The 11,695-nt window shown below is 39.1% G+C and overlaps 1 protein-coding gene across 1 annotated transcript in view; it reads right to left on the reverse strand.

The window, feature by feature from the left end:
• sema6bb (sema domain, transmembrane domain (TM), and cytoplasmic domain, (semaphorin) 6Bb) overlaps nucleotides 1-1,048 on the reverse strand; it is a 148,971-nt gene extending 147,923 nt beyond the window's left edge. The window contains exon 1 of the mRNA XM_034146661.1: nucleotides 299-1,048. The gene's annotated coding sequence lies outside the window, so the exon portion shown is untranslated. The remainder of the gene's footprint in view (nucleotides 1-298) is intronic.
• Nucleotides 1,049-11,695: the final 10,647 nt, after the last annotated feature.

Here is an 11,695-nt window from a genome sequence, read left to right on the forward strand (position 1 = left end):
ATCCAATCAATAGATGGTGAAGCTCCGGACAGCGGAGAGATGCTTGTTTTGTGGGTGGCTGGAAGCTACGCAGTATGAAATTAGGAATTATACAATGAAATATCTTGAGTACTGTAATGCCAAGATACGAAAGATTGCAGATCAGCTGTATTGGTGTAGGCTCTTAGACCATTACCACAAGTAAATCCGTTTAATTAGAAGCAATACAATGTGTCCAAAGCATCATGCGCGACAGAGACTGTGCCCCCAGAGCGCACCATCACCAGCAGACTCACACCGGACAACTCGGGTCACTTACCTCAGGTTTCAGGGGGAAAGGTGCCACCGAGAAAAGGCAGTATGAGTCGATTGTGAGTCCCGGTGGGTACAAAAAAAAATCCGAGTGATCAGAGGGGAGAGGGGGCTTGTTAGTGCGCTACCAGATCCTGTGCAGGGCTTTGTAAACTACTCCTCCCTGTCGCACCTGTCTCTGGCAAAAGCTGATCCCGTTCGCCGGCCTGACATCCCTAAGACAACTGTCTCAGGGGTTGTGTGTCCGTGCCCCCTGCTTGTTTCAACACATACACACACACACGGCACCACCTGTCCCCGGTGCAAAAAACAGCCCACAAAGAGCTTCTATGTCGCGCAACGACACATGGCATTCCCCGTTAGTCTCTGCAGCGATACTCCCTCACAGGCAGCCGTCCGAGATCCCCAAGTAATCTGGAAACGCTGGAAGCAGTGGATGATGAAAAGGAGAACGCAGTAATAACCCATCCAACACACCACTGGCAACAAACCAGCTGCAACGTTTGGAAATTACATCTGCCGCGCTCGTTGCTCGCCTAGTTGTGTTATCAATCTCCCGTCCCCACAATAGTTGGTCTATTTTGTCGCTGCGCACGACTGCTGCTCTGTCATTGCTGCGTCTTTTCCACCCCGGGTCTCTCTGAAAGAAAATACTGAGCCTCTGTTCGTGAAGGCGCCCCGCTTCCACAGTGAGTCAGGGTCCAGCGGAGGGCACACTCCCATTCATCGGCTTATTAAAAAAAATAGTTCCTGCTCCTTAGGCTGCGCTCCGCTTTGGGGAGGTGGGAGGACCGTTTGTCTTTTAGCGGCTGTGTGAGCTACAGCATCTCCAGCACTGCTCCCTGCTGCCATCCACAAGAGACTCCAGGAGCATGGTAGTGCCAAAACCTGAAGCAGAATTATGCAGCGACTGGAATGGAATTGATTAATGGCTAATTAAGTTGTATTATACGCATGACCAAAAAAAACTCCTAAAATATCAAAGTTTAGCAAACAAACCTCTTTATTGGCTGTTGACTATATTTTCATAGTTGAATCATGGATAGTAAAGTCGTCATCTTGTTAGACACGAGGACAGACCCGAGGCTCGAATCAGAGAGAGGACTGTTCCTGGGCAAACTTAATTCCAAGGGACAATTTTACCAAAAAGGGCAAACAGCAGACAGTTTTTAAATGGTTTGTGGTTATACTGACGTTAAAGTTAAACCACACAGATGATTCATAGGTTGGTTCCCGATAAATGTGACTTTCTTGCTTTCATTTCGGCATAATAATGTGGTTAGCTGGCGTAATTGGGAAAGTACCGGTAAGGAGGTGGCACCAAGTTATTCTCGGTGATTTATTTGGATAAAACACAAGTTTAGTCTTGTAGCCTGAACAAGATTCTTGTATCTAACCATGTGACTTACTTTTTCACCCTTTGTTTAATTGACAACATATGAGCTTATTTACAGTATTTCTGCACAATAAAGCAGCGTCAGTGTGACAGTAATGGGAAAATTCAAGAATCATATTCAGCAGGGGGAGAAATATGTCAATTTTCACCCAATTTCTTGTCAGTCAACATAAATATTTTAAACGACTTTGAAAACAATCTGTTCAAGTTACAAGTCCTGAGAGTCAAACATTGCTAGCAGATTCCAGCCTATGTATTTTTTCATGTGAGCCTTGAGCAGAAAACCACAAACCAATAATTTACTACATTAATATTAATTTTAATAAGCTACCAGCCAAATGTAATTGTTGCTTCATCACACTTTGGCTGTGATTAAACACTACATCCCAGCCTCAACATGAGTCAAACTGGCCTGTAGAGAGGACTTAATGTCAAAATGACCACATTGAAAAGCAGTTAATGCACTGTCAATGGATAATGCTGGTGCTGTGTTAAAAGAGTTAAGACCTACTGGACCCTGCCATTAAATTGGTTGGAGCCAAAGCCACTTTTAAGCTTTGATTTATGAATAATGAATTTGCTGAAATAATGACTTATAGGCTTGAGGACTCTTGTGTGCGGCTCCCTCTCTAACCCATCTCAATAAAACTACTGGCAGCAATCTGACAGCCTTATTGACACAATCTGTTAACCGCAGTGCCAAGTCGACTGACTTCATTTCTGATGTGGGAGAAATATGTGAAATCAATAGCCTAAGGTTATAGTATTCAAGACTGAATCAAAAAATACATTATTAAATAAGATATCGTTTATTTAAAGCGTTTCAAATGATATGTTTTTAAGTAATTGTGGGTGTTTATTTGGAATGAAATGCTAAGGCTCTGAAGGGCTTTTCGTATATTATGGCTTTTGTTATATCATTTCCTTTGTGTAGCTTATAATATGGCCTGTTTTGGTCTGACATTGATATTACTGTACGACATTGTTTTGGTTTGCTTGTTATTTGTTGTTTTGTTTTCTGTCTTATCTTCATTTACACAGCCAAATTGTGCCTGCACCAGCACTGTAATACTTATTAACATTTTTCATCCTGCTTACGTTATCATCCTCTGCTGCCTGTGACTTTGTAGCATCCGCAATTAAAACTTTAAAAAGAAAATGTCCTTTGTCCAGAGGAGACTCGCTGAAAGTCTTTGTGCAGGCAGGCTTTAGAGGAGAGTGGTTTCACTAACAGTGGAGTAACGGTAAGTTGTCCGTACACACTTTATTTCTCTTTTGCTCTCAAATACAAACCTACTTGGCTGTGAGTAGAATCTAACCAAGATGTTCTGTCTTTTCACAACATGCAGCCACTAAGGACAAGAAAGTTGTAAGTGCTTTGTGCAAGAGAGCAAATCAATACGCACTCTGAAATGTGTCCATTATTTTCAATTGGATTTATAGAAAAGATGAGTTTTGAGGGTGTGTGTGTGTGTTTGTGTTGTGTGTGTCTGAAAGAGAGAGAGAGAACTGACCATTTGTATAGCTTTGTCCCTGCTGCTCCACTGCACTTAAACTCCTCCCTAAAAATAACCAACATTGTTAACCAGGCACTTCATAAACAAATATAAAAACACAAATTTGCCAAAACACATGCAAACAAAGAAACATCTTCATCAACTTGACAACACATGTGCAGTGTTTAGTAAAAGCACAAGATAAACCATAGAAATAGAAAACGCAGCAAATAAAAAAACACTGGAAGATGCTCAAAACACAACAGAGACCAGGGTTCAGTAAAAAAAGAAATGTGTTAACGTTTGCTAACATTAGCCTATAAGTTTGTGAAGTGTTGAGTAGAAGGATACAGGGTACGCAGCGTCCACACGGTGGCGTGCGTTGAAGCTTCAACGCTTCTGCCCATTCACTTTGAATGGGGTGACGTCACGCTTTGCCGAACTGCATTGTGGGAGCGTTGCTTCGCTTTGCTCGCGTTGTTCGCTTCAAAAGTTGAGCAATGTTCAACTTTTGAAGCTTCAGAGGAAGCGTCAGCCAATCGAATCATATGCCAGTACAAGCTCTAGCCAATCAAACCGCGTGCTTGTGTGTCCGGGGCGAGAGATTCATGTGATTGGTTGTTGGTCGAGTTTCAGACACGCCCGCCGGCAAGCTTCAACGCGCGCCGCCGTGTGGACGCTGCGTACCTGTAACCTTCTACTCAATTAATGTACAATTAAGAACAAATATGTAACTCTTTGCCCACCACAATAAGTTTAAAGACTGTAACTAGTCATCATCAGAGATTTTTCCTCCCTCACCGCATTCAAAACATCACTCAAAAACCCACCTGTTCAACACTGCATTCAACCACTGACCTCCCCCCCCCTATTTTCTGTTTTGTTTATCTCTTTTTGTATTTTTCTTTGTTTGTTTTGCTGTTGTTTTTTATTCTCTGTCAAAGCGTCTTTGAGTGTCTAGAAAAGCGCTATACAATCATGTATTATTATTATTATGAATAGAAAATAGAATTAATATTTTGAATATAAGCTAATAATATATTTTTTTAAAGCTCCACCTCAACCTGCAACAAATAGCACAAAGACACAGATAGCAACTAGCGTAGAGTAGCATATAGCTTTCAAATGTTGCATCTACATGGACAAATATTTCCATCAGGGTGGTGTAGACCAAAAACAGAGCTAAAAGTGTGAATATTGGCCTCACGTTCGACAGGTGGCAAGAAACAAGATGTGTATGTTGTTGCTTGGTTGTATTGCTGACTTTTCTGAATATGTCCCAGGATAGATGCAGGCAGGGAGCGAGCACTTTCACAATGACTCGGTAAACTAGAGCTGCTGACAGTACTCTATTCTAATATTAAACAGCTCTCCAGGTTTATTTGAAATCCCCAGATTAGCTTTATTATTCTGTCGCCAGCTACTTTGCATATAAATGATTCAGGAAACTTTGAGCCTTGTTCAACAAAAGACCTTACGCCATGCCATCGGCTGTCAAAGTGTGCTGACAGTAAATAAATAAAAAAAATGTTGTTTTTGTTCAACTGTTTCCTTTCATCCCACTCTGTGTCAGAGCAGGCAGGCAGCAGAAGACCTGAGATTGATATTTTAAAAAAAGAGCTGCCATTGGAAAACTGGAAAACTAAAAGCATCAATCATTTATAGATAATGCGCTTTTTAGTCTTTTTACGACATGTGGAAAAATGGGCAGCACAGTCGCCTGCAGCTCAGAAAGAAAGCAGGAGAGGGGTGTGTCTGTGTCTTAGTAGCATTAAGGACAGTTAAGCGGATGACAAAGTTAGATGAACGCTTCACAGCAGGAGCTTTTGTCTGCAAAGTTCCACTTGAGCAGAGATATGACTGCAAAATAAAGATGCCTCAGTCGCCGCTGTGACCATTTTCAATCCCATCAGAGAGATCACATGGTTCACCAAACTGCGAACAAAGACTCACTGCATGCAGGATTCATGTGATCAGAGACACACTTCACAGGCTCAGCAGTCACTGACGACTCAACTTAGCCAATGGAGCTCAGCCATTAAATAAGTGGTTTCAGATATATAGATTTAAGACTATGACAGATTCACTTATATTAAAAAGAAACCTATAAAATATTTGATGCAGTGAATAAATCAATTTGAAATGACTCGTCAAAAATATGGAACACAGTTAAGTGTCTTTTAACCAGTTGTGGAAAAAGTAAAAGTATACAATACCACTGCATTAAAATACTTTCTTATAAGTAAAAGTCCTCCATCTTACAGAGGGAAAAGTAAAATATTAGAAGCAGATTATACTTAGAGTACCAAAAGAAAAAGTAGACATAAAGAATCGCACATTTTAAAAGTTCATGTATGATGATGATATAATTATAGCTGTATTGATTCGGCCAATTATATATTTCCATGGTGACTTACTAATATACCATAATTTATAAGTTGATTTTATAGTTTGCATTAATTAATCTCTAAGATAACTAGTACCTAAAGCTTTAAATACGTGTAAAAAGTAGTATACAAAGTGCAAGATTTGCAGCTTAAATGTATTTGTGTAGAAGTCAAATGTATTGATAAACATAAAATGGAAGTACACATGTAAATTAAATGTATGGTTATAGTCCGCCACTGCTATCAATGCAAGGACAAAAGGTATAAAGTTTTAATCTAATGCAATTGTTCAACATTTTACAGATCATTAGCGTTTTTTACTGTCAATTTTAAAGCTTTAATTTGGAATGTTGATTACGACTAGGAATAGGCAGTGTTTGAAAAAAGTTCACAAAAACCTGCAGAAATACAATCCCCACTAACAATGCCAGCGCAGCATTTACAGGGAGTATCAAACAGAAAGAGAAAATTACTTTGATGTTGGCAGTCCGGACTGTGGGATCTGCTCCAGTATTCATACAGAACATCAATGCAGTGAGCTCGATGTTGGATTATCCTTTCTCTCAGCGTGATATTAAACAGTAAAATAAAACAGTTTGGATCACAAAGCTTTGCTTGGATTTAAAGGAGAGAAAATTGGCTACCAGAAAGAAGGATTTTTGTTTATCTCCTCTATGTGAAACAAGTCAAATCAGTTATATTTACTTGTGTTTATCTAACTTATTCCAAATTGTTATTTTTTAACGTTACTTGTTAGTCTGTGGCAATGCTCTCAGTCAAAAGATGACCTGTTAATAAATATTTTTAAATACATTAAAAGGTCACCTATATTATTATTATGCAAAATCATCTTTTTCATGTATTTTCTACATCAACATGTGTCCCCTCTGTGTAAAGAGATTCTGAAAGTTTCAGGAAGAAAGATTTGCTCACTTTCTGTCCTGATCCATTTATATAAAAACCTGTCTGAAAATGAGCTGATCAGATTTTGGCCACTTTATGATGTCATAATGTTTTTTTGGCTTGTGTAACCATTAGCCAATCACCAACCAAGGTAACCCCCCCCCCCCACACCTTATCACCTGAATCTCCTCCTAGAGCACCATTGTGTTCTTTGTAACCAAATATCTCTCAGAGGGGCGTGGGGAGTGGCTCCTTATTTTCATCTAAAGTAACAGACAGAGAATCAGCACTTTTGAAACAGGGCTGAAACAGAGGGGATTATGGGATGCTGCAACGCGGGATCTGTTTGGTGTTTCCAGCCAAACACTTGTTTTGTATATATCTGAGACCTATAATATATTGATGAAAAACAGTATAATAGGGGACCTTTAAATGTCTGATCACTTATAACATTTTATAATTAAAATATGTAATAATTTACAGACCTAATCAGCTTGTTATTAATTAGTTTGGATCAATCTATTGGACTTTATTATAACTGAGCGGCACTGCAGAGGCAGTCGTCAATCTGTCATTATGAATGTGGTGCAGAGATGACAGGGTGGAGGAAATGAGATGGGAGATGGAGTGAAGAGAGAAGGTAGAGAGAGGAGAGAAGGCCAGCACACTTTGCTCTGAAGAGATCATATTGTAGAAAATAGTGGAAAAGGATCAAATAGCACAAGAAAGAGAATCAAGTCTTGAAAATACTTAAGATATATTTTCTACACAGAGAGGAGAAAACCGGCAACGCTTGGAGACTCAATGTACGGTGAAACAACATGCACTTTGACTCACCCCTCCAAGTCACAACAGATAGCTACACATCAGACCTTTTGTTTGGGGATAGGGTCACAGTAATGTGCCTTCGCTGTCAAAACTCATACAATCAAAACACTAAAGAATCATAAATATTTCAGGGCCAGTCGGCTCTTTCCATGTTTCATCTCCACCGCCACTGTGGCAGTGACCCGTTGTCAGGGCTCTGGGGTGAGGTAAGCTCTCTAAGGTAAACAGGAGACCGAGAGGAATAGAAAAAGGGTATTAAAAAAGAGATGGAATTTTGTCATAAAAATCAGTGAGAAAAATGATTCTCTGTTGAAGGAAAGCTGGCACTACCTGTTGGCCATGGCGAGACACTCAGCTCTGTTATTTGTTGCTTTTCATTTCGTATGTTGCATGCAGTGACCTGGCATTTCCCATGTGCGCTGACAGTGGCCACATATCTTTTAGATTATGCGTTTTTAAAGGTCTGCTAGAGGTTCCCCACAAATCATTTTTCCAATATCCTTTAAGCCGAAAGCAAAACAGTCATAAACCGTCTGTAGCTGGTTAAGTTTCCCTCGCAGAGCACTTAAAACTGGAAAGATTAAAGATCGTTATTCTAGCAGAAAGTTTACTGCATTAAGTTAATGACTTTTATGAGCTTTCATTTTGGGATTCCATTTTATAAACTAACATCGTTTCTGGCAATGTTCAATTACTTATGCACACAATTAGTGAAGCTTGGGTGTTTTGCTTTTGAGGTTGGCCAGTTAGGTTGCAAGGTTGTGTGCAAAATTAGCGGACTCAAGGAAAACAATAGATATTTATTGAGGAAAATACTATACCAATGATGAATATGCAACACAGTCTCACGGCATTTCGTGTTATAGTCACAAAATTAATCTATTGATTTGTGTTCACCAACACGATTTCGCCATTTTTTTCGTGTCACACAGAACGATTTTAAAAGCAATGTAAATAATAACAAATTAGAAGGAAAAAGACATTAAAAAAAATACAGATTTAAGTATTCTGACACAGAACGATTTTAGAAGCAATGTATTTATATTGGTAGTATGTTTCGTGCCTGAACCAAATAATAACAAATTAGAAGGAAAAAAAGATGACATAAAATACAGATTTCAGTATTCTGAGGCTCTGAGCCATTTCTTTTCCTCACTGACGGCAAAAAAACTCAGACATTATACAATTTAAAATAAAAGGGATAGGGTTAGGCTTAGGGTAAGATATTGAGTAAGAAAATGTTTTTATGAACCACACAGCTTCTGGTCTTCCAAGACCCGACCGGACAAAAAGACGTGTTGCAGGCACGAAACATACTACCAATAGAAATACCTTGCATTTAAAATCGTTCTGTGTGACACGAAAAAAAGGTGAAAATCGTGTTGGTGAACACGAATCAATAGATTAAATTAATTTCGTGACTAATAACACGAAATGCCGTGAGACTGGGTTGGAATATGACCTTGCGGTGACCCCGTTGCAAACCATTTGGAGCCACTGACCCGCATGTCGACCCCGCTCTCTTCCCCTTTCCTGTCTTTCTTTGATCCTGAGCTACCATCGAGTAAAGGCAAAAAATAGAATCATTACTTGATTCAGGCCTGCTGTATGTAGGCTTCCTTGCCTAGGGTTTTATGAGAACATAAATATAACTCTTCTATATTCTCATTTAGCTGTGCCAGCAGTTAGCTTAACCTACCATAAACACTTCAAACTGTGGTAAACAGCTCGCAAGGTAATACAATCTACCAACCAGCACCTATAAAGCTCACTAATCAACATGTTATACGAGTAGAAAAAGTGTAAAACTAATAAATGTTTTTCAGGGTCCTATATGTGCCAGATTATTTCCTAGGCATGACCAGCAACTTCCTGAGTATCCACTGGTTGGCTGGCAACTGCTAACGGTCAAGTGATAGTCTGCATGTCCATATAACAGTAAACGACATATAATGTGTTTTTAAGGAAGCTTTAGAAGCTCTGATAAGTGGATTTTTTTTACAGTTTGACAAAGTGCCAGGCTAGCTTTTTCCCCCCATTTCTTTTTGCTAAGTTAAGCTAGCTAGCTGCAATTAGCTCCAGCTACATATGTACTGTTCATATGTAAGAATGTTATCAATTATCTAATGCTAACTCTTCAGCAACTCTGTTTCTAGTCTTTATGCTAAGCTAAGCTGAGCTAACTGCGATTAGCTGCAGTAACATATTTACTGTCTCTACCCATGTGACAGTGCTATCAATCCATAACTCTTCAGCAACAAACAAAAACAACATATCCCAAGATGTCGGTGTCTTTGAACTGTTTCTTCAAACTAGCCTCAAGGCAGCTTCAGATCATGATATTCTCATAGCATCCTATTGGAAAGAATGCTAAAAATGAATAATGTGCATACCAGTATTTGACTCAAGGTCAACCTGCTGTCTCTTTATTATTTCAACATGATAGAGTAGGTCTCTTATACAACCGGTGCATTTCCCGAGCATTGGTTCTGCCTTATTAATATGTTATTGAGCAGAATATAGTAAGGGCAGAGGTCCATATCAAGTTCCAACCTGCAGATGATTTGTAGCTGTGTTGTATGTTACCGATACCTTATGTTGCAAGCCTCCGGAAATTTGTTGCAGGATGTTGGAAATAAGATTCCTATCAATGGTGTAGCGCAGATGAAACCAAGCAGATCGGGTCAGCTAATAATGGATTGAAGCTAATTTCTACGGTTTCCAAGCCGCTGATAATGAAGAGCAGAAGGTGAAACAGGAGGGAAAAGGAACGTGGAGCCAAATAAATGCTTGTGATGTCTCCACAGTACACCTGAGACTGGTGGTGTGATATTAAACATGAAACAAACCAAATGGATTGTATTACAGAGTAATTATTCTGCTCCTTTCATAGCTTAGCACAGGCCTCTTTGCTTTCTAAAGTGCCTTTTGATGATGATGGATATCTTATTAAAACAATTATTCTTCAATGAAAAACAACTCAAAGATTAATAGTGCCCATGGGATTTGAACATCTTAAAAGTTTTTATATTGATCCACTTAACATTTGTTGTGGTTTTTAATTAGGTGTTGGTTTTATTTTGGGTAATTTGATCAATTCTAATGGCTAAATCTGTGTGGGATACTGCATTGCATGTTGTCAAACCTAAGGTAATGCATTTGCTCACTGTGAATGGTCTTTTGGTGCTATTTGTTGCTATGTATACCGCACTCTGTGTCTTTCTTTTCTATAACGACCAAATAATCAAGGATGACAACTCTATTTACTGTGAAAAAGGCACACAATATCTTAAAAAATGAATCCATATAAATAAGATTGGTGGGTTCTGCTTTCACATCCATGAAAATCAGGTTCAATTTCCAATTTATTGCAGTTATCGTGAAAGACGTCTTCAGGCAGGGTAAGCAGACAAAGAGGGGGAGAGTGGAGTGATCACTTTACGTCTAAGGGATGGAAGATTTTCCTGTTATCTACTAATCTTCAATTACTCAATATCCAGAACAATTTTGGCCTCAATCAACTGATCCAGTGAAGCAGAGTTAAGAGTTAAGCGGGAACAGATGAGAGCCTTCGGGGAAGATGTTGCCAACTCTTTTGCAGGAGAATGTGTTGGCACTGGTATGTATGGATTTGTGTGTGTGTTTTAGTTAAAGGCGTAAAATACAGCGGTTGAATTGCTTGGTCATTCATAAACAAATCAAACAATATGAGGGAAAGGAGCCACACAGCTGTGGTCAAGACAACACACCCATGTTTCCCACATTATGCTATTTTCTCCCACTCTGACCCATTTAGTCTCACGACCTCAGTCTGGTGTTGCAAGATATAAACCAGCCTGGATTTTAAACATGGCAAAAACAAAGCTACAAAAAACAGGTATTCAATGAATTTCAGATAGTAACATTCAAAGTAATCTGTTACCTTTCTCTTGAAATTGGTGCAGGCATTTAGGAACACACAAAGGGACACATAATGGAAACTGTAATGACTTGAATAATGAAAATCTGAGGGAGAGATAATGGAGTTTGAGTCGTGATGATACACAGTATCCACCAGGGGAAGTATCTGTGTTACAATAATAAAGTACACAGTATGTTTATATAATGTATAAATGCCACGTGAAGAAGAAAGCCTATGTGAAAATAAGATCTTAGACTAAGTCGATTAATGCAGTCTGTACTCCTTTAAAACCCAGGCCTCATATTTTCTGAAGATTCTTTAAAAATGTATTCTTGAATATTTAATACAATATATAATCTCTGCTGTGGAGTTTTAGTGCATCTGCAGTGAAAACATCGTAAAGATGTGCATGAGTCTAGCTCAGTGGGTGAGGCTACAGACATCAGGTCCAAGTTGACTCTATGGGTAAAGACTGCCCTCTCAGGGTTTCCTC

Source organism: Trematomus bernacchii, unplaced genomic scaffold, assembly GCF_902827165.1.
Source record: "Trematomus bernacchii unplaced genomic scaffold, fTreBer1.1, whole genome shotgun sequence".
Classification (NCBI taxonomy): domain Eukaryota; kingdom Metazoa; phylum Chordata; class Actinopteri; order Perciformes; family Nototheniidae; genus Trematomus; species Trematomus bernacchii.